General features: G+C 37.7%; 1 protein-coding gene across 1 annotated transcript in view; it reads right to left on the reverse strand.

Annotated features, from left to right (window-relative positions):
* The window catches only part of PLXDC2 (plexin domain containing 2), a 458,249-nt gene that overhangs the window by 306,635 nt on the left and 128,967 nt on the right, over positions 1-22,647 (reverse strand). The window lies entirely within an intron of this gene.

Raw genomic sequence — 22,647 nt, forward strand, 5'->3', positions numbered from 1 at the left:
AGTTCACATCACAGTTATACACAGGAAGGCATTCACTGTCTATTGCTTGATTCCATTTTCCTCATATGAACTGTCTTGGAAATGTCATTGTAATCTGTCAAGGGGCTTACTGTTTTTAAACTTTAAAAAGATTCAGGCTCCAGATTATGATAACGATGAGGCAGTTGATGCACACAAAGTATGAAGGCCATGATGACCAGAAACTTTTTCTCAAACAATAAATCAGCCATTCATGACTGGAATAAACTAATAAAATACAAACCAAAGCCTTGACCAAAGCCAATAATGCAAAACGCTTTCTTCATTTTAGAGAAGAGAATAATGCCTAGTAGAAAACAATGCAGCATATGAAGATAAAATTTCTCCTGGTATAGGGAAGAGGCTGGGGGACAGAGGCAAGTTCAAGAATATAGGCATGAGATTAAACTTCTTCCAATGCCATCAATTGCTTCTTCATTTAGACTAAAAATGTAGCTACTTTATGTGGCTGACTTCCGCCTTAGAATTCTCTATGTAACTATGGAGAAAACGGAAAATGTGGAGGTGAGTGAACTTCTGGATTGTGTGCAGTATATTTTATTTGACTTCACATAGTGTTTATTTTCCAAAAATAGAGTATTTGAAATCATTCTGCTGTTTTCTGTTATATTTCTATTCTGTTTTATGACCTGTCTCAATTGTTATACATGCAGAAACTTACTGTTTCCATAAAGCAAATGCTTTTCTGACAAATTACTGAGTATAGTCAGAAGAAAAATTATCTTACCATATTAACTGAAATACTGGCCAATAGCATTCATGAATGTACAGAGATCTTCTCATGGTATGCCCAAAGGACTCTAAGCTATTCGTTTTTCCCCAAACGGAGTAGCCTTGCTTTGCTACTAAATTCTGTACTTTCCAGTGAAGCTTTGAACTAGAAGACCCAAAGCTTTCAAAATAACGATTTTGGACAATGTTAGCAATTTATGTCTTTATCCATTGTCTTATATGTCAATTACCCTATGAATAAACTTTGATTTACTTCCATCTCCATTGGGGAGGGGGAGGTTGGTGGAATATCATGTCAGAAAGGTTGGTAACATACTTTAAAAATGAGTATTTTCAGTTCAAATCACAGTTTGGTTTTCGTGGGATTTAATTTCCACTGAACAGAAACCGAGTACATATGTATTTGATTTCCCCTTAAGGGTCGGTTATGGATGAATGGAGGAACCTGAGAAAATGCAACAGAGAAACCTTCTAGCAGTATAGACAGACAAGTTCATCTTGGCTTCCATCACATGTTTCATGTCTTTTGGTGTTGCCGAAATAAAATATCTGGCTAGGATATTGTAACTTAGGCTAAGAAAGTAGAAGAGAATCAAACAATTGTCAAAGGTGATCAACTGCATGTATATTGTATATTAAAATTCTAATTAAATAAAGCTGTGAGGTTCTTCAGCTATTAAAAATGTCATCAGCAATGAAGCTAATTTGTGTCTGACCAGGGCTTTTACAGTAACTGATTACTTACAGATGCCAGGTCCCCCAGGGAACTTTTGCCACCTGTTTTCAATTTGTGGATTGGCGGCCTTACCCTGATGAAACTTACTGGTCTGACACTGGGTTATGCCATCTGTTGCAATGATGTTGATACTTAATCAATAGTTTTACAGGATACCATCTACATCACTGAAAGACATTTTATTTGAGTATTTCCCCTATATCCTGCTACTATTTACAATATATGAAAATAAAATGGGTTGAATGAATAGCACTGCTCAGATATTACAACCCTGCATAGTTGCTGAATAAGTTCAAAATGACACTCTGCCCCAAAACCAAGCAGAATTTTAGAAGTGGGCTGGGTGCGGTGGCTCATGCCTATATTCCCAGCACTTTGGGAGGCCAAGGCAGGTGGATCACTTGAGTCCAGGAGTTCGAGACCAGCTGGCCAACATGGTGAGACCCCATCTCTACTAAAAACACAAAAATTAGCCAGGCATAGTGGTGTGCACCTATAGTCCCAGCGACGCAGGAGGCTGAGGCAGGAGAATCAGTTGAACCTGGGAGGCGGAGGTTGCAGGGAGCGGAGATCGTGCCACTGCACTCCAGCCTGGGAGACAGAGTGAGACCCTGTCTCAACAACAACAAAAAAGAAATGAAGGAGATCAGTGAGGTCATCGTATTTAATCACTCATCTAATACAAGAATTTCTTCCACCATAAACCTGAACAATTGACTTCACTTTCCATTTGAACAGGGTTCACTGTCTCAGAGCAGTTCATTTCCACTTTAAACAGCTGGCAATTGTACAAAACCCATCTTAACGCTGAGTGGAGACCTGTTTACTTGTAACTTCAACTTACTGATTGTTCTATTGTCCAATGCAATGACATAAATGAAGCCTAAATCTGACAGCCTTTCAAATATTTGAAATAACTTATCTTTCTCCTCAAGTCTTTTCTAGGTTAAAATATTCCAAGTCCTTTCAGCTAATGCACATAATATTTGTTCTCTTTTCTTCATAATTTTAGTTGATAGAAATAAAATCTGTTTCATCAACATTAATGTAAGACAAGTTTTCTGAAAACACAATACCAAATAATAGTCTTAATTAGGATGCATCTTTGATTTTTCTGGAAACCAAACTTCTGTCAATATAGCCTAATGCTACCTTCACTTTTGATGCAGGATGATCTGATTTTTTGCTGTTTTCTCTGCTTTAAAATGAGAAAGAAAGCAAGTCATGCTGCTAAGGTGGACGTGACACAGTATCTGCAATGTTTTTTCAGTATGCTGTAACATCGCTCATTTGTACCTGGAATCTTGAGCTGATTTTAAGTGGTAAGGTCTGATTTTAACATATTTTCACATATTTAATCTCCTCTTACGTTTATTATTATACTTATTATTACAATTGTTTTCTCTTAGTATGTTTATTTTTTCTAGCTCGAAGATTAGGTTTCATTACAGTAAGAAATGAAATAGTGTTTTTTCTGGGTTTAAGCCCAAATAACTAAATAATACTGTGTTTTGAGGCCATTTTGTTACTTTCTTTTGATTTGTCTTTTTAAATTCCCATTTCATCCACATACAATGCACTTTCTATCCTTTCTTTTTACTTGTCTTTGATACTGTTACCATCTTTCCGTGTTCTAGGCATATCTTTTAAAAATCTAGCCCAGTATGAGAATGCTAATGAACTCACATTGGTTCCCTAAATTACTATTTTTTGCTAAACAAGTCCATCGGTGATTTTCTACATCCAAAAATTTGGATTGATGCAGCTAATATACTGTACCAAAGCATGTATGTTACACATTTTTGCTTTCTAGAGAGAGGTGGGGAATGTGATGGTGTCATTATAGTCACATTTTATACAAGGTTGGCTGCTCCAACTGAGTATAAAATCTGTGCCATAAAACAAGTCTCGCCATGAGGTTGCCATCTGTTAGCACTGACAGAGAGGGGCTGGGATTTATGTCTGGGCAGACCTTTCACAGCTCCGGAATGTGGCTGTGGAAACAGTGACCCAGCACCAGCTGTGATGATCACACTGCTAGGTCCTGGGAGCCCTCTCCCCAGTATTTCCCCCTGGCCTCTGCATTTCAGGCCAGGATATGTGAGGGAAGGATGTTGGGGAAAAAAAATGGTAACGCGAACTGTTCTCTTCCCAGGAGGCCTGTTCTCAAATTATGGGTCTCTCAGCACAGTGGGAATGTCTCAGGCCTAGTGTGGTGGGACTACAGTCTTGCTTAATGTCCAGTGGTATTAAGAAAGGTGAAGGGAAGGAAAAGGAAGAGAAAGACAAGTTCGATCATAAAATGCAAAACTGTGTGTTAAATTCATGAGACAAAATAATTTAATAAAATAAGCTCCTTTAATAACATTTCACTTTCTGGTTTACACCATTTAAAAATGTGACCCAAATTATGATATGCATCTAATTCTATATCTATGTCATACAGCTACATTGGTCTACTCATCTATCTATATGTGTGTATATACATACACATATATATTTTATATATATGGGCACATATATATTTTATATATGTGCACATATATATTTTATGTATATGTGCATATTATATTTTATATATATGTGCACATATATATTTTATATATGTGCATATTATATTTCATATATATGTGCACATATATATTATATGTGTATACATACATTTATTATATATGTGTATATATACATATATAAAATAAAATGTGTATATATACATATGTGTATATGTGTATATATACATATATAAAATATATTATATATGTGCACATATATGTGTATACATACATTTATTATATATGTGTATATATACATATATAAAATATATTATATATGTGCACATATATGTGTATACATACATTTATTAAATATGTGTATATATACACATATAAAATAAAATGGCTAATACACATATATGTGTATATATACATATATATGTACATACACATAATACTATATGTACATGTATTATAAGTGTGTATATACATATATGTAGTATATATGTGTGTATGAGTACATATATACTACATATACACATGTATATGTGTGTGTTTATATATATACTATATATATAAAGAGAAAGAAAGAAATATGACTTTGTGTTTTTTAGTACCTGCAGTTCTATAGTTACATATTTCTCTGATTTGTAATACTAGTGATTACAATGTGATTATAATAGCACTTCCTAGTCTTGCCTAATTCAGGAAAATTACTGAAGGTCTACTTGTCTCACTTTACTGATACCTAAAAGAAGCATCTTCTAGAATTGAGGCTGAGATCTTATTAATAAGAAGGGCACTGTCAATCCATTGAGGACTACTGAGATATAATTAAATTAGGAATTTCATTCTAAAACCAGGGCATACAAGCCCAGTGTTAATAATGGCTGTTTGAGGCCATGCCAAAGTCTGAAGTTAATCATCCTGATTGCTGAGATTCATACGTTAAGACATTTTCATTGAATTATGTAACCAAAAAAAAAAAAAAACAAAAAAAAAACTGTGTTCCAGAGAAATCTGCTGTGCTCCTGCAGACCGGCATGGTTCAAGTACATGCAACATTAAGCTTCCTGACTCACAGAAGCCAAGGTATGTGCTGGCACCACAAACACAGCTTTATTATTCCAGAAGCAGATGTCTGATTGTATTGGCAATGTGACCCACAGAACATGTGGGAACTCTTGGTACCCAGGAATCCCAGATGACACACCAAGGAATTCAGGTGATGTGAAAGTAAGTTCTATTAAAAAGTGATTTCTTTTGCAAAAGCATAGCATTTGCCTTGGGACCAAAGGCACATATCCACCTGTTCAATGGCAGTACCTACCCCCACCAAAAAATGGCCAATAGTCCATAGCAATTATTCAAAATTATCCAGGATAAGACTTTATGATTGTGGTAGAACTCCTTCTCAACGCGTTTGCAGTCTGCCTTGAAAGTCTGTCAATCACATTAATCACAGCTAAGTCAGGTGATTTCAGTGCCCAGTGATAGAAACATTTTTAGGAAGTCAAAGATTCTAATGGATCATCTAGTTTAATAGTAACCTCAAGCAAAGGGCCACTGGTTTCATGCGATACTCAATTTTGAATAATGCAAATTATTTCATGCTGTGAAATGCATTACTGTAGAAAAGTGGCCCAAAGAATTTCCAAATTTCTCTATGCAATATTCAAACTGTCATAAATTAAATATTGTCTCTGAAATGAGGACTTGCAAGCAGGATATCTGTTACGGAGCACTCTCAGGAACAATTCCTACCTACAAAGGCGTGAGGGAAGTTGGATTAAGCAAAGAGAAAATTCAGTTGCAAAGCGGTTGCAACAGAAGCCTGGGTTGCTCCCAGAGGGAGATCTGGAGCTAGAAAGGCTCTTAGAGTTGCCCCATGTGGAGGCACAGAATGCAGGAAAAGAGCCTGTTATTAACCAGGCACTCTGCTAAGGTTTGGAGATAGTGAAGAAAAAGAAACAAAAACAAATGGTGCCTGCCCTCAAGGAGCTCTGGGTCTGTCTACTGGGGCAGAGAGACACGCAAACAAATAACAACACAGCAGGGGGACAAGTGCTGTGACAACAGTGTGTGATCCTGTGCCAGAGAAACTGCATAAGCATCCCACACCCAAGGCTCAGAGGCATTACTACATGAATATAGCTAGGATGATGTCTGCTTATTATCTTTCCTATAGGGATTGTTTTTAACTCCTTTCAGTGTATTGCTGTTTTGAATTTCTGAGTTATTTCTTCTGCAGTGATGAAAAATGGAAAGCTATTTAGTATATCATGCAGGAATGGGAAGCTGGAGATTTGAAAAGGGCCAATCCTGAAACTCCATTTTGCTCTCATAAAGGACTGAGGAACATCAGCCCAACCTTCCTTCTTTCTTATTGTTGTGCTCACCCAGCTGAAAATCAACCAGCCCACAAAAGATAAAGTTGTAAGCCTCTAGGGGTGAGTTGGAGCCGGCTCTCCGGAATCAATGGTCTGCATCTCTCACCGAATCCATTTCAGTGTGGTCTGGCCAGTAACTTGATTTCAGTCTTCAGCCATGGTGGGAATAGCCAAAGAAACTGGCAGAGGCTACAAATCAGGGGCTTTTTCTTTTCTTAGAGAGTCTGTTGTTAAACGTTCACTGTTCACTGACAGACCATTTCTTTTTTTTTTTTTTTTTTTTTTGAGACGGAGTCTCGCTCTGTCGCCCAGGCTGGAGTGCAGTGGCACAGTCTCGGCTCACTGCAAGCTCCGCCTCCCGGGTTCATGCCATTCTCCTGCCTCAGCCTCTCCGAGTAGCTGGGACTACAGGCGCCCACCACCACGTCCGGCTAATTTTTTGTATTTTTAGTAGAGACGGGGTTTCACCGTGTTCTCGATCTCCTGACCTCATGATCCGCCCGCCTCGGCCTCCCAAAGTGCTGGGATTACAAGCGTGAGCCACCGTGCCCAGCCAACCATTTCTTATAACTGATGATGCTGTTTTGGCAAAGTGTTCCAAGTTGCCATATTCTTTATATTTTACCCAATAATGCATTTGCCATTATTGCACTTACACATTTTAGAATCACTGCATGTAGAAGGTGAAAAAGTACTGCTACCTTCCCCAAGAACCAGAGTGCAAGCTCATTTTCTGACTTCAGGCAGGACCTAAAGCCTAAAGAAACGGAAGCTTGGTTCTTTTTTTTATTATTATTATACTTTAAGTTCTAGGGTACATGTCCACAACGTGCAGGTTTGTTACATATGTATCCATGTGCCATGTTGGTGTGCTGCACCCATTAACTCTTCATTTAAATTAGGTATATCTCCCAATGCTATCCCTCTCCCCTCCCCCCACCCCATGACAGGCCCTGGTGTGTGATGTTCCCCTTCCTGTGTCCATGTGTTCTCATTGTTCAGTTCCCACCTATGAGTGAGAACATGCGGTGTTTGGTTTTTTGGCCTTGCGATAGTTTGCTGAGAATGATGGTTTCCAGCTTCATCCATGTCCCTACAAAGGACATGAACTCGTCCTTTTTTATGGCTGCATACTATTCCATGGTATATAGGTGACATGCACACATATGTTTATTGCAGCACTATTCACAATAGCAAAGACTTGGAACCAACCAAAATGTCCAACAGTGATAGACTGGATTAAAAAAAAAAACAGAAGCTTGGTTCTAATCAGTGCTCTCAATGGACATTTTCTCTCTCTTTGGACATTTTCCATCATGCCCTCCCCAAAATCTGTATTCTTGGGTCAGATGTCAGATGAAAATAAAAGTAATGAAAACTGTTCATACTCTAGTAGGGTTCAATGGAGTGTGTTACTTCTGATTTGAGGAGAAATGAATGTGCGAGGGATTCCCCTTCCTTTAATGTCTGCTTCTGAAATATTGTAAACCTGATGTATAAAGTGAGCTACCAACAGAAAGAATCCAGACAAAGGAGTCTCTCCATAGATAGGGAAGGGAGGGCTCTGAGCCACAGCCTATTACACAATCAGGAGAAAAAAATAAACCTTTTTTTTTTTTGAGACGGGAGTCTCTCTCTGTCGCCGAGGCTGGAGTACAGTTTCACGATCTCAGCTCACTGCAAGCTCTGCCTCCCAGGTTCACGCCATTCTCCCACCTCAGCCTCCCGAGTAGCTGGGACTACAGGCACCTGCCACCACGCCTGGCTAATTTTGTTTTTGTATTTTTAGTAGAGACGGGGTTTCACCGTGTTGGCCAGGATGGTCTTAATCTCCTGACCTAGTGATCCGCGCTGCCTCGGCCTCCCAAAGTGCTGGGATTACAGGCGTGGGCCACCGCGATTGATAAGTAAAGATGGCTGTGTGGCTGGGTGCATGAGACTCAATCTCAAAAAAAAAAAAGAACCTCCTTTTCATCACATTTTATCATACTACTGTTGTAAGATAGAATCCTAGTTTCAAACAGAGGATCTGGAATGTATTTTCACTGTAAGCTCTCCTGGGAAAAATGACAAGACATAAAATTATCAAAGTGCTCTAAACTCAGTAAGATTTAACTTGCAACATTCATCCCTTTATTTCCTGAAACAAGTATCTCATATACAAGAATTTTTCCTAAATTTTAGCTTTATGGCAAGAAAAATCCCTGATTTATTTCTTTCCACATTTGAAACACAAATAAGTATCTAGTCACTAAAAACACCTCATTTCCACATGATAAAAGGCAATACATTCAGTATCATTTTCTTTCAAAAAAGGCATAGGAGATGTTATAATTGGAGCAAGCTCTCTGCTCACTTGGTATACTCCAATTGCCACAACAGAAAATGGGTCCTTCAGATTTGTAAGCAAGTGCATGACACAGTAGAAAATGTGTCATCATTTTGAGGGCCCTCCTAGCATGGCAAAAACATCACCCATGCAAAGCAATCAAGCTTCGATTCAGAAGTCGAGGCAAACCCTGATGAGGCTGAGCAAATTGACTCCTCTCATAGGTCACTGCGATGCTTCCCCAGAGCAAACATTTTTCCAAGACCTTTGTGTAATGTACCACCCAATCATCAATGGCTGATGTGGGTATCAGTGCCATTTGACCCATTTAGGTAAACTACACGCATTAACAGGATCGGCTTTGTCTTCCATAACTTCCTGGAAAGTTAACCTGGCTCACTGCATGAATTCTAGAACTAATCATGTCATAAGACAACAATTCCTGCTGAACCCTCCTTATGCAATTTTTGTCACTTCTAGTGTGTGAGATTTTGCTAACAATTTTTCTTTTCTTACAAGCTTTCTTTAATGTGACACTTGTGTCAGAAACTTAGCAGAAGGCTAGGAACAAAAGGTTTTCAAGTTACACATACTCAGGTGTCCTTAGAGCTCCACAACAATCCAATTGTGGCCTCGCATTGATCATCAAAGTACCACAATCTCATTCGGTTGGATTGTCATGATGCATGTTGATATATGCAGGGAGAATCAATGACTTCTATTTAGATCTTGAAAATAATGAGTTTGCACAGTGTACATCTCTGCCATGGGGTTACATCCATCTCCATGAGAACAATGCAATAATTATTTCATTTGGGGTATTTTACCAGTAAGAAATCACAGAAGTATGACCCGAAAACACTGCAGAATTTTGTTATAAAAACACACAGGAAGCATCCTGCTAACAACAGCTAAGTGAATTCAAACAGCCCTTGCTGTATGGTCTAACTAGTAGCTTTCAGAACTACCTAGCAACACAGAAATACAACTCAAGGAAAGTAACTTACTGCTGCTCAGCTTCCTGAGGCGCTAAAGAAACTGCTACACTTAAGCCTCCATTGATTTTATATTCTTAGTTTCCAGGGACAGCAAGCTATGTACACTGATGATTTGTATGCCAATTGATTATGCAAATAGCAACTGATTATGCAAATAGCAATATTGCTCAAGGTCTGTGTCGCTTTCATGTTTTAATATGAAATGTTTATTGTAATATGCAAGGAAAAAAATATGTAATCAGGCACCACAATTCCTTGGTCAAGGGATAAACAGGAACTGCCTTTGCTTGGAAAGGAATTTTAAAAAGTGTTTGAATAGATCGTATGAGTGCAAGGTCATAGGACTATTTGAAAAATTCAACTTTAGAGTATCTGGAGAGAAGTGTTCTACTTTCATGGAGGATAGAAGAATAAAAGAGGGTAGAGGAGAGAATAGGAAGGAAAAAGAGAGGAGCTAGCAAAATCAAGAGGCTCCATCCTCACAGATGTAACAGGTTGGACTGCCCAAAAGACACTGCAAAGAGATAACCTCTGTTTCATTTGGCCAGTTTTTGTTTCTGTCATTTATTTTATTTTATTCTTCTTATTCATTTATTTATCATAGAGACAGGGTCTCACTCAGTCACCCAAGCTGGAGTGCAGTGGTGAGATCATAGTTTGCTGTGACCGGGAACTCCAGGACTCAAGCACTACTCTCATCTCAGCCTCCCCAGTAGCTGGGACTACACGTGTGCACTACCACCCTGGCTAATTTTTTTTTTCTTTCTTTTTCTAGAGACTAGCTCTAGATATGTTGCCGGTCTGGTATCAAACTTCCAGGCTCAAGCAATCCTTCTACCTCAGCCTCCCAAAGCACTGGGATGACAGGCATGAGCCGTCTTGCCTGGCCTTGTTACTGCAATTTAAACCCTTTCTCCAGATTTCCCTTTCCATAACAAGTATTTGTGAAATCATTACATTTTGTGTGAGTGATTGGGGAGGGACTCAAAGACGCTGTGGATTTTCACATCTGTGCCACATAGCACGGCACAGAAAAAATAGGTAGGTGACAGAACTCTGAAATAATAGAGACACAGAAAATGTCCTTAGTATTTTCAGAAATCCTGGCTGAGGCTCTGTATTTCCATAGGTCATAGAATTGGGGGTGAAAGCGTTGAACAAACTCTTCATAGAAGATCTTCAAAATCTGTGGGTCCCTAGGGCTCCACTTGGGTTACTGGATGTTTTACATTCTAAATACATCTGGCACTCCCAGGAGAGGAGTTTATAAGTGATACATATACCCCAGGTTTTAAATTGCTGATTTAAATAAAGACCTATGCTATTTGCTCTACACTGTGATATATCTCAGATATGAATATTTCTAAATTTAATTTAAGTAAGTATCAAGGAGACAAGCCATTTCAGGATTCTTAAATTAAGATATGAACTCTTAACACACAGTCAGCATAAATTTAATAAAAACTTAGACAATGTCCTTGCTACAAAAGGCACCAAATAAACTCACTGCTATAAAGATATCATTTTAATACTTGCTGTTTCCTTTTCAGTGATGAATTATTTTTTAGTAGCTTTTTATCAAAAGGTAAAGTTGGATGAGGCTTTGACCCCATTATTTCTAGTAATAAGCTCTTTGATTTCATCTTTCTTTTCGGTTAGAAATGTGTTTCTCAGAAACACCAAGATGATCACTCCAGGTATCTTTATTATCCTTTCCTTAAAAATCCTTCAACAGTTTTGTAAGATTTAAAAAAAAAAAGGCCTATCAGATGGACAGTGGAGTTTTTACGGAAGGGATGATAATCCTTGGTAAACTGCTGAACATCTCAGGATTAATGTCTTCATTTGTAAAATGAACATTTAAGGAAATGACAGTCCAAATTTAGCTTGATTTCTCCCTTCTATTCAGATATCACAAAGAAGAGTAACAACTATGTTGCTTTCTGTTTCAACTTCTAATCAGAAGGCTGTCCGCCATAGGCCACAAAACCTGGTTTAATGATCTATTAGTGGCTGCTGATCACTCAAGATTTCCTGTTAGCTACAAAATAATGTGCCTAGACAGCATTGGCAAACTGCTCGCCTTACTTCTCTGGAAACAAGGTCTAGTTGAGTTTCAGAACTTAATTTGAAAAACAAAACAAAACAAAAACTTACATACACTTATCTGATATATTTATTCGTATAGATTTAAACACAATTATTTATGATGATCTGACCTTCCTTATACCTAATTTCAAATAAAATTTAAACAAAATCCCTTCCCCAGACAAATTCTGAACTGAGGGGGGAAAAAGGCAGATAGCTTTGGAAGTAACTTCAAGTACTGAACTACGTTACAACCTTTGAGGTGTTAATTCTAAACGCCCTGGTCAATCATATTTTACATAAAGTTCCAATTAAATTTAGAGCAAGAGGAGATCTGGTTACAGAGATATTTGGCTTTATCGGACATTTCATTCATGGCCAAAGGGGATACGTCAGTTTTCCAGTTCAGATTTACATGTTTAGATGTCAAAGAACAGTAGAGAGAATAAGTTATAATTTATTTTAGGTCTGTAGGTTTTATTACATATTTAGTCAAGCATATAGTGATTGCTCAAGAAACTTCTCTCAGTTCGGAAAGGAGTCTGAACATTCACTTTCCACAATAGCATGAGACAGGTGTGAATAAAGCCATGGAATTAGTTATTTGTGTCTCTCTTAGAGAGTATACTGTACAACAGGTACCTCACTGCTCTACAATCAAGCTGGATTTCGCCCTGAGGTGATAAAGAAGTGAAGTGGGTTATTATCCTCATCTGCTCTTCTCTACGTGAAACACCAGCCATATACATAGAAACGACAATTTTCATTTAAGAAGAACATGTGTTAATCCAAGAAGATATTAGATACAATGAAAAACAAGTTAAACTTCTAGCTGAAAGCTGAACTTACAAGAATATGCAGATCTAAGTCAGACAATCTCAAAAGAATAATTTAAGTATTTCACCTTGAGGAGATCACAATCAGAACAGTATTTATATTTGTTAATCTTTCTGGTAGCACCTAATATATAGACTGCATAAAACTCAAACTCTAAAGAATGTTGCTGTCCCAATAACTTTCATTGCAAAAACTAGATTTGCATTGCTAAGGAATGTGGAAACAGAATGTAAATTGGTACAACTTCTTTGAAGACAGTTTAGCGACATGTATTAACATCTGCATAACCTTGACCCAGCAAGAACATATGGTCGAATTTTCACTAAAGGGCCCATCAAATCAGTGAACAAAAATTAATGCATGAGCCACTTCATCGTAGTGTTATTTATATCAAAAATTAGAGAAGACTGACATGCCCATCATGAGGAGCCAGGTTACATATATTATGATGCATTGATTTAATGCAACATTATCCTGGCATAAACATGACAATTTCATGTGTTGATATGAGAAGAAGATATTTCCAGCATATTATTAAGTTAAAAAGCTTACAAAATTGACCTAATTTTTGTAAAATTGTATACATGTAATCCAAATGTGTGCATGACTATAATGCTGTCTGGAACTTTGTGTGTGAAAATACTTTAAGGGCTACTTTCGGGTATCAGAAACTCAGATCTTTTTATTTATATTAAACTCTCTGCATTTCACATATTATTATTATTATTTTTTTTTTTGAGACGGAGTCTCGCTCTGTCACCCAGGCACCCAGGCTGGAGTGCAGTGGCGCGATCTCGGCTCACTGCAAGCTCCGCCTCCTGGGTTCACGCCATTCTCCTGCCTCAGCCTCTCCGAGTAGCTGGGACTACAGGCGCCCGCCATCAAGCCCGGCTAATTGTTTGTATTTTTAGTAGAGACGGGGTTTCACCGTGTTCTCAATCTCCTGACCTCGTGATCCACCCCCCTCGGCCTCCCAAAGTGCTCACATATTCTTACAATGAGCATTTACAGTAAATCATTTACAGAGTCAACAAAAAACTACAAAGAGAGCAATATCCTTCTTAAAATGTGACACACATCAATAGTATACTCTCTGCTCAAAAACGAATTTCCACACAGTCCCAATTCAAAGACCTGAATGGAGATGGAAGTAAGTTGGTACTAGTTTGCTTGTGAACTCTAAAAGCCACAGTTTTCAAATAAAGGCATGTAAATCTTTTTTATGACTTATAATATTTCCAAATTGTTGAATTTCATAAATTGAGTTGCCCTACATGAAGACAGGAACATTGGTGCTCATATTTCACAAATTATGCAAGTGCCCACAGAGCAGATATCTAAAACTGCCCTTTTATAATTAAACAGAATTGTTCCCAGTAGCACTTCTTAATTGCTAAGTTGTCTTAAGTTTTTACTATCTGCACTATAAAATAGAAATAATTATGTAACCTATAGGTGTAAAGCAAGCCATTAGTCACAGAAAATCCAGTATTGAGGTAGTTCAATACACTTGGACTAAGCCAATCAAAACTTTTAGACAGCAGGGCGCGGTGGCTCACGATTGTAATCCCAGCACTTTGGGAGGCCGAGGAGGGCGGATCACAACGTCAAGAGATCAAGACCCTCCTGGCTAACACGGTGAAACCCCGTCTCTACTAAAAATAGAAAAAAAAAAAATTAGCTGGGTGTGGTGGCGGGCGCCTGTAGTCCCAGCTACTCGGGAGGCTGAGGCAGGAGAATGGCATGAACTCGGGAGTCGGAGCTTGCAGTGAGCTGAGATTGTGCCACTGCACTCCAGCCTGGGTGACGGAGCCAGACTCCGTCTCAAAAAAAAAAAAAAAAAAAAACTTTTAGACAATGCTAGTATGTAAGACATGCATATAAGCACTTAACAGACAGAGAATGTTCTAGATGCTAGGAACACATAAATATGTGAGACAAATACAGTCTGTGCCTTCATTGATCTTTTATTCCATCTCTCCTTTTGTCCTTCCATGTGTACATTTGCTCATTCATTCATTTACCTATTAATCTACATAATAAATCAGCTAATGTCTATTATCAATCAGAGATTTGTAAATTCACAAGTCCACAGGTTTCTTTGAGAGCTGATGTTTTTGCTGAGGAATGTTAATACTGAGATTCCAGAGCTGTACAATAGAAACGGAATGGGAGACACACATGTAATTGTACATTTTCTAAAAGGTAAATTTAAAGGTAAAATTACGTTTAGTAATATATTCCAGTAAACCTGGCAGATCCAAAATGTTTTCATTTCAACATGCAATCAATATAAAAAATGATTACTGAGATATGTTACATTGTTTTAAAAATTTTGTTCAAGTGCTGAGACACCCCCACCTGAGAGTAGTTGCCATTCTTTCACTAATATTTCCAGTCAATTAAGACTTGTTTTCATGTAAAAGGGATTATTTCAATGCTGTGGAGATTATAGAAACAAATAAAGTATTTATAGTTTCAAGAATTTACAGCCAAATAGAGATATGTCCAATATCTACTCTAATAGAAAATTATGAGAATTTTTTTTTTTTTTTTTTTTTTGAGATGGAGTTTCACTCTTGTCACCCAGGCTGGAGTGCAATGCCGCAATCTTGGCTCACTGCCACCTCAGCCTCTCGGATTCAAGCAACTCTCCTGTCTCAGCCTCCTGAGTAGCTGGGATTACAGGCGTCTGCAACCATGCCAGGCTAATTTTTGTATTTTTAGTAGAGATGGGGTTTCATCACGTTGACCAGGCTGGTCTCAAACTCCTGACTCAGGTGATTTGCCCACCTCAGCCTCCCAAAGTGCTACGATTACAGGCGTGAGCCACCTCGCCCAGCCAAGAATATTTTAAAATTTTAAATGAAGTGCCGTGACAGCTCAAAGGAGGAGAGCTTATTTCCAGTGTGGGAACAGAAAACAGTTACGAACAACTTTTTTTTTTTTTTTTTTTAAGCTGGGAATTTATTTTATTACACAGCACCCAATGTATTTCAGGTATTGTGTATGTGTTTTATGTATTTTATCTTATTTGGTCCCCAAAACCATTGTATATTAAAAGTGCTGTATTGCATTTACAGATGAGGAAAGTCTGGCTTATAAAGCCACTCAACCTGAATGAAGGCAGCCCTTGGACCTGGGACCACGTGCTTTCTCTCCCAAACCTTGGATAGCACTGGTTAGAGAAGATGGGTGCAATGTAGAAAGATGATGATCAGGGCAATCAGGACGAGGGTGCATTTCCTGGAAGTGGGTGGGGGGATGTCATTTTTCTAGGATCATAGTTCACTTTGGTACAAAATCCAGGAAAGAGGCTGGGTGCAGTGGCTCACATCTGTCATCTCAGCAATTTGGGAGGCTATGCGGGAGAATTTCTTGAGGCCAGGAGTTTGAGGCCAGGGCAACATAGCAAGACCTTGTTTCTAAAAAAAAAATTGAAAAAAAAAATTGAAAAATGAGCTGGGCATAGTGGTGCACACCGGTAGTCCCAGCTACTCAGAAAACTGAGTACTCCAGCCTGGGCAACAGAACAAGACCCTGTCTCAGGGGAAAAAAAAAAAAAAAAAAAAAAAAAATCAGGGAAAGGCAGAAGGAGAAACAATTACAGGCAACAAGGAAGGCCCAACTAGAGCCCAATCTGGGCTTGATTTAGTTGATAACAGAGAGTTAGGAATTTGTGAGCAAGAAGGTAATACAATCACCCATTTGCTTCAGGAAAAGGGTCCTGAAAGAAGTGTACAGACAGATACGACAGGGATGGGGCGGCAAGATTGCCAGTTACAGCATCACTTATGTGACCTCTCCTGTAAGTAGACCAAAAGGTGTTCTGATTATTTGCTGACTGCTTAAATTGTGACAGAAATATGTTTTTCCAACTTACATCCAATTCCATCTAACCAGTTTGAAACAATTTCATCATGCCTATTTGTTCTCTATGTGAGCAATCTGTATTATGTCTAAGTTAAAAAAATCAATAAGTGGAATAGAACCCCAATGTAATAGTTTTGTAGTCTTTCTGAAATAATTCATTTGAATTAAATTTAAAATAAGATACATGTAAATGAAGTGGTATTGTGAAAACAAAATTAATGTTCACCCCATGTTTTTGTTCTAAGTCCTACATAGACAATATAGACTACAAATGGATCATCAAAAATCAGATCTCATGGGCAAATAATAAATTACTCCATTTTACAAAATGCAGATCATCTGAAACATCTGAATAAGCTATAAGACGTTAGATGCTTACTGCTGGGTTTCTTCTCAAATAGCATTTACCAATTACCTTAGCTGCCAATTACACAAAATTGGCTTAGAGAGTAATTTTATTCAAAATGTCCATAAGGATAATAAAAGATTAATATACACCAAATTTTGTTTTCAGGAGATAATGTTAAATGGGCTGATAGAGAAAATCAGTCAATATACCAAAGGCTTATTATACTTTTCATCAACTATCTACAAAGAAATTGCTTTAAAAGATAAGCCCACACATTTTGCTTAACTGAATCAACTGTTCTTTGATTATTATTCTCATAATCTCTGCCTATTCCAGTGTCTACCTCCTGAATCCTCCCTTCCATCAGATTCAGCTGGATTTATATCACTGCTATGAATTACTAAGCTTCCAAAGACTCAGGCCAAGTTTTGAACATGATTTAAATGCACGATTTTATCACCCCGCCCACACTTCCAAAAGTTATCAGCTGTTACTTTCATTTCCAGACTCTTTGAAATTAAAACAATCACCAAGGCTTGGAAGAACATCATTTCATCAAAACAGTACATGTGCTGTCATATTTAAAAGAAAAAAAACAGGCTGGTTTCTTTTCATTTTACATTAAGGAAACTTTGTAATACAAATTTTAAAATCACTCTTAGAGATCACTTTGAGAATGATGATCATAAACTCCTTTCAGAAAAATAATTTTAGAGTTCAAGAAAGATAGAAGATTGACAGCTCTGAAATTGAAAGTTGAAATGTCTTTTGCCTTCTGATCTTTCCAATCTTAGACAAATCTAGAAGAATGGATTTTAATGCTAATACTACTTCTAGACCTACTGGAAATTTGAACTTCTGATCAAACTGAAAACAGGATTGGTATTTTTGCTAGACCTGTTTCTGTTTTATTGTTCAAAACAAAAAGGTGTTACCCCGGATTTCTCCTACTGCTTCATCTCCCATTTCTGGGCACACTTTTTACCCTTAACAAACAAGCACGTGTGCACTTCCACACTCACAGGTATATACATCCAGTGTTTCTGCAAGTTCTATTGGCTCTACCCCAAATACTTAAATCAAATGTCACTACCTTCCCTTCCCCTCCATTCCATATCCCTATTCTGAATCACAACCACTCAATCTCAATGGTCACTCTGTTCTCACTGCTATCTCCCCACAATTCATTTGCTACACAGCAGTCTATACTAACTAGTTGTATAAATAAGGTCTGAAAACGATGGCTATAGTATCAGAAATTTGTTTCTAAAAAATTTACAGACACTGTAGAATTCCAAGTTACACACCTAGGTGGGTGGATCACCTGAAGTCGGGAGTTCGAGACCAGCCTGGCCTACATTGTCAAACCCTGTCTCTACTAATAAATACAAAAATTAGCTGGGCGTGGTGGCACATGCCTGTAATCCCAGCTACTTAGGAGGCTGAGGCAGGAGAATCGCTTGAACCCGGGATGTGGAAGTTGCAGTGAGCCGAGATCACACCACTGCACTCCAGCCTGGGAGAGTGAGACTCTGTCTCAAAAAAATAAATAAATAAAATTAAAATTAAAATTACATTTCCTTAGGTTGACTCCCTTCTGGCCAGACAAAAACAGGTTAACCTGTTTAAAATGTGCCCCTCGTGACTAAGTCTTATTTCCTTCTGGAAAATCCAAAGCAAGTAACAACTAGCCAATTCTTCTACAGATCTCACTTAAAGCTCAATGTATTTCCAAGATAAATGCTTTTAAATAGGTACACATCCAAGCAGGTCCTCTTCACCCAAGCAATCATTTTAGAAATTCAGATACTCAACATTTCTCTGTATATTCTCTGAACAAAAGATGGAGGCAATGCTCTGAATAAGTCTGGTATGCTCTGGGGTTTTTGACTGCTAAATGGAATTTCCTGCATTTCAACTCCCATTAGTTTTATACAGCCAAACATGGTTTAATTTCAGCTGAATAATTTTTGGTTTGCTTTTGAGATCCTGTGGGAGAATCCATACAGTATTTATTCAATTAAGTTTGAATGAATTTAGATGGTTGATTTTCATTACTTATTTGAGGATCTTAAGAAATCAACGTCATTTTTCAGAAAGTCAGCAGCCAGTCAGCTGGTGAAAAGGCTGACTTAATGAACAACTCACTTTACGGTTCAAACAACAGCTGCTGTTAAGTAGCCAAGTGGACGGAGAGAGATCTCCTGGATACTCAAGGGAGGAAGGAAGAAAGGGAGAAGAGGAAGAAAATACCAATTTGTTTTTCTTTTTATATTTAAAAAAATGTATTTTTTTAAATAATTCCAACTTTTATTTTAGATTCAGGGAATACATGTGCAGGATTGCTACATGGATATATGGCATGATGCTGGCATTTGGGGTATGACTGATTTTGTCACCCAAGTACTGAGCGTAGTACCCAATAGTTTGTCAGCTCTGGCTCCCCTTCCTTTCCCCCTCACCGTGTAGTCTCCTGTGTCTACTGTTGCCATCTTTATGTCCATGAGTACCCAATGTTTAGCTTCCACTTATAAGTGAAAACATGCGGTATTTGGTTATCTGTTCCTGTATTCACTTGCTTAGGATTAGGGTCTCTGGCTGAATCCATGTTGCCGCAAAGGACAAAATTTTGTTCTTTTTTATGGCTATGTAGTAGCCCATGGTGTTTATGTCTCACATTTTCTTTAACCAATCCCCCATTGATGGGCACCTGAATTGATTCCACATCTTTGCTATGAATAGTGCTGCGATGAACATACAAGTACAGGTGTCTCTTTGGTAGAACAATTTGTTTTCTTTTGGGTATATACCCAGTAATGGGATTGCTGGGTAGAATCATAGTTCTGTTTTAAGTTCAAGAAATCTCTAAACTGCTTCCCACAATAGCTGAACTAACTTACATTCCCACCAACAGCGTATAAGCATCCTCTTTTCTCCATAGCCTTGCCACGATCTGTTGTTTTTTGACTTTTAAATAATGGCCATTGTGAAGATTGGTGTGACACAGTATCTTATTGCATTTCTCTAATGATTAGTGATAATGGGCATTTTTTTCATATGTTTGTTGGCTACCTATGCGTATGTATGTGTTTGTTATTTTTGAGAAGTGTCTGCTTATGTCTTTTGCCTACTTTGCTTTGCTTGTTGAATTGTTTAAGTTTCTTATAGATTTTTGGATATTAGACAACTGTCAGATCATAGTTTATGAGTATTTTCTCCCATTTTGTAGGTTGTCTGGGTATTCTGTTGATAGTTTCTTTTCTTTGCCATGCAGAAGCTCTTTAATTAAGCCTGACTTATAGATTTTTTTGTTGCAATTGCTTCTGAGGACTTAGTCATAAATTCTTTCCCAAGGCTGAGGTCCAGAACGGTGTTTCCTAGGTTTTCTTCTAGGATTCTTATGGTTTGAGGACTCATATTTAAATCTTTAATCCATCTTGAGTTTATTTTTGTATATGGCAAAAAGTAGAGGTCTAGTTTCTTTCTTCTGCATATGCCTAGCCAGTTATCCCAGAACCATTTATTGAACACAAAGTCCTTCTCCCCTTGCTTATTTCTGTCGACTCTGTCAACAGCTAGATGGTTGTAGGTATGTGGCTTTATTTCTGAGTTCTCTAGTCTGTTGTATAGGTCTATGTGTCTGTTTTTGTACCAGTACCATGCTGTTTTGGTTACTGTAGCCATATACTATGTTTGAAATCGAGTGATGTGATGTTTCCAACTTTGTTCTTTTTGCTGAGGGCTTTGGCTATTTGGGCTACTTTTTGGTTCCATATGAATTTTTGCATGTTTTTTTTCTAATTCTGTCAAAAATGTCATTGGTAGTTTGATAGGAATAGAGTTGAATCTGTAGATTGCTTGGGCAGTATTTAAAAATACTAATTATTCAAATCTATGAGCATGTAATGTTTCTCCCTTTGTCTGTGTTATCTGTGATTTCTTTCGGCAATATTTTGTAGTTCTCCCTGTAGAGATCTTTCACCTCCTTGGTTAGATGTATTCCTAGGTATACTGTGTGTGTGGCTATTGCAGGTAAGATTGTGTTCTTGATTTGGCTCTCAGCTTGAACACATTGGTGTATAGAAATGCTAATGATTTTTGTACATTGATTTTGTACCCTGAAACTTTACTGAAGTCATTTATCAGTTCTGGAACCTTTCGGTAGAGTCTTTAGGGTTTTCTAGGAATAGAATCATATTGTCAGTGAAGAAAAATAGTTTGACTTCTTTTTCTACTTGGATGCCTTTTATTTCTTTCTTTTGCCTGATTTCTCAGGCTAGGATATTTAGTACTATCTTGAATATGAGTGGAGAGAGTGGGCATCCTTGTCTTGTTCCAGTTCTCAAGGGGAATGCTTTTAGCTTTTTCCCATTCAGTATGATATTAGGTGTGGATTTGTCATAGGTGGCTTTTATTATTTTAAAGCATGTTCCTTTGCTGTCTACTTTATTAAGGGAAAGTATCACTTTGAAAGACAGTCTTCCCATCAATAATTCACTTTGGTCTCCAAAAGTTGGGCTATAACAATGTATCTGCCTATCATATATTGAGCAGGGATAAAATAATCAGTACATCTTCTGTGACTCAGTTAACATTCTTTAAACAATACTATTGTGTTATGGCCAACAGGACACATACATTATCAACTACATTTTCACTTAAAAAGTGTCATATAACTGGAGCAAGAAAATTCCTCTATTATCACATTGCTATTTTCTAGTCCCAATGTACATGTAGACCCACTTACAGAAGTCTCTAATATCAGGATGAATTATCATTTTCTATTACATCTTCACACAGCAAATCAGTATATATTAAGGAATGAATATTTCTTACACATTCTAACATAAGCTACATTTACCAAGCACCATTCTTGTTATTTTATAATAGTACTCTAAAATGTTAATCGTGTTTATCACATTTCATTTGAGGTTAAAGGTGCATCTCTGATCTATCCCCTCATATTCCTATTAGTAGTTTTAGTTTTTCACTGTATCCAGCCTCATGTATTCTCAGAAGATATTCAGAGCCCTCTGCTCTGACAAGCCTTGAAAAATGATCATGTCAGAACAGCTGTTAATAAATTTCTGCATATCAGAATTTTTTTTCCCACTACACTACTAATGGTCAAGTATTCAACTAGCCTTAGACTTCAAACACCAAGAATGAGTATTTTGATGTGTAGAATGCTTTGTCACAAATTTAGACCCTAGACTCTTCCAGAATGAATATCAGAGCATATGTTTTATACATTAAAATAGCTTTAAAATGTAAATATATAATGTATGTCTTTTTTTTTCTTTTTGACAAAGTCTCACTCTGTTGCCAGGCTGAAGTGCAGTGGTGCAATCTTGGTTCACTGCAACCTCTGCCTCCTAGGTTCAAGCAATTCTGCCTCAGTCTCTCAAGTAGCTGGGACAACAGGTGCCCGCTACCATGCACAGATAATTTTAGTATTTTTAGTAGAGATAGGGTTTCACCATGTTGGCTAGGATGATCTCGATCGCTTGACCTCGTGATTTGCCCAAAGTGCTGGGATTACAGACGTGAGCCACCGCGCCCGGCCAATGTATGTCTATTCTAATGCACTTATTAAATAATAATGCAATGCTTTATTATTTAAAAAACATAATATGGGCAGCAGAGCATCTGAAATAATAGTAACTACCATTTTTAAAGGTAAGTTCTTTCATTATCAACACCTTTCCACAAAGAAAAGAGAGGGTTGGAGAGGTTAACCATGGCTCAAAGGCATAGGAGCGCTAAATGACAAAACTGGAATCC

This window comes from Nomascus leucogenys, chromosome 9 (assembly GCF_006542625.1).
Source record: "Nomascus leucogenys isolate Asia chromosome 9, Asia_NLE_v1, whole genome shotgun sequence".
NCBI classification, from domain to species: domain Eukaryota; kingdom Metazoa; phylum Chordata; class Mammalia; order Primates; family Hylobatidae; genus Nomascus; species Nomascus leucogenys.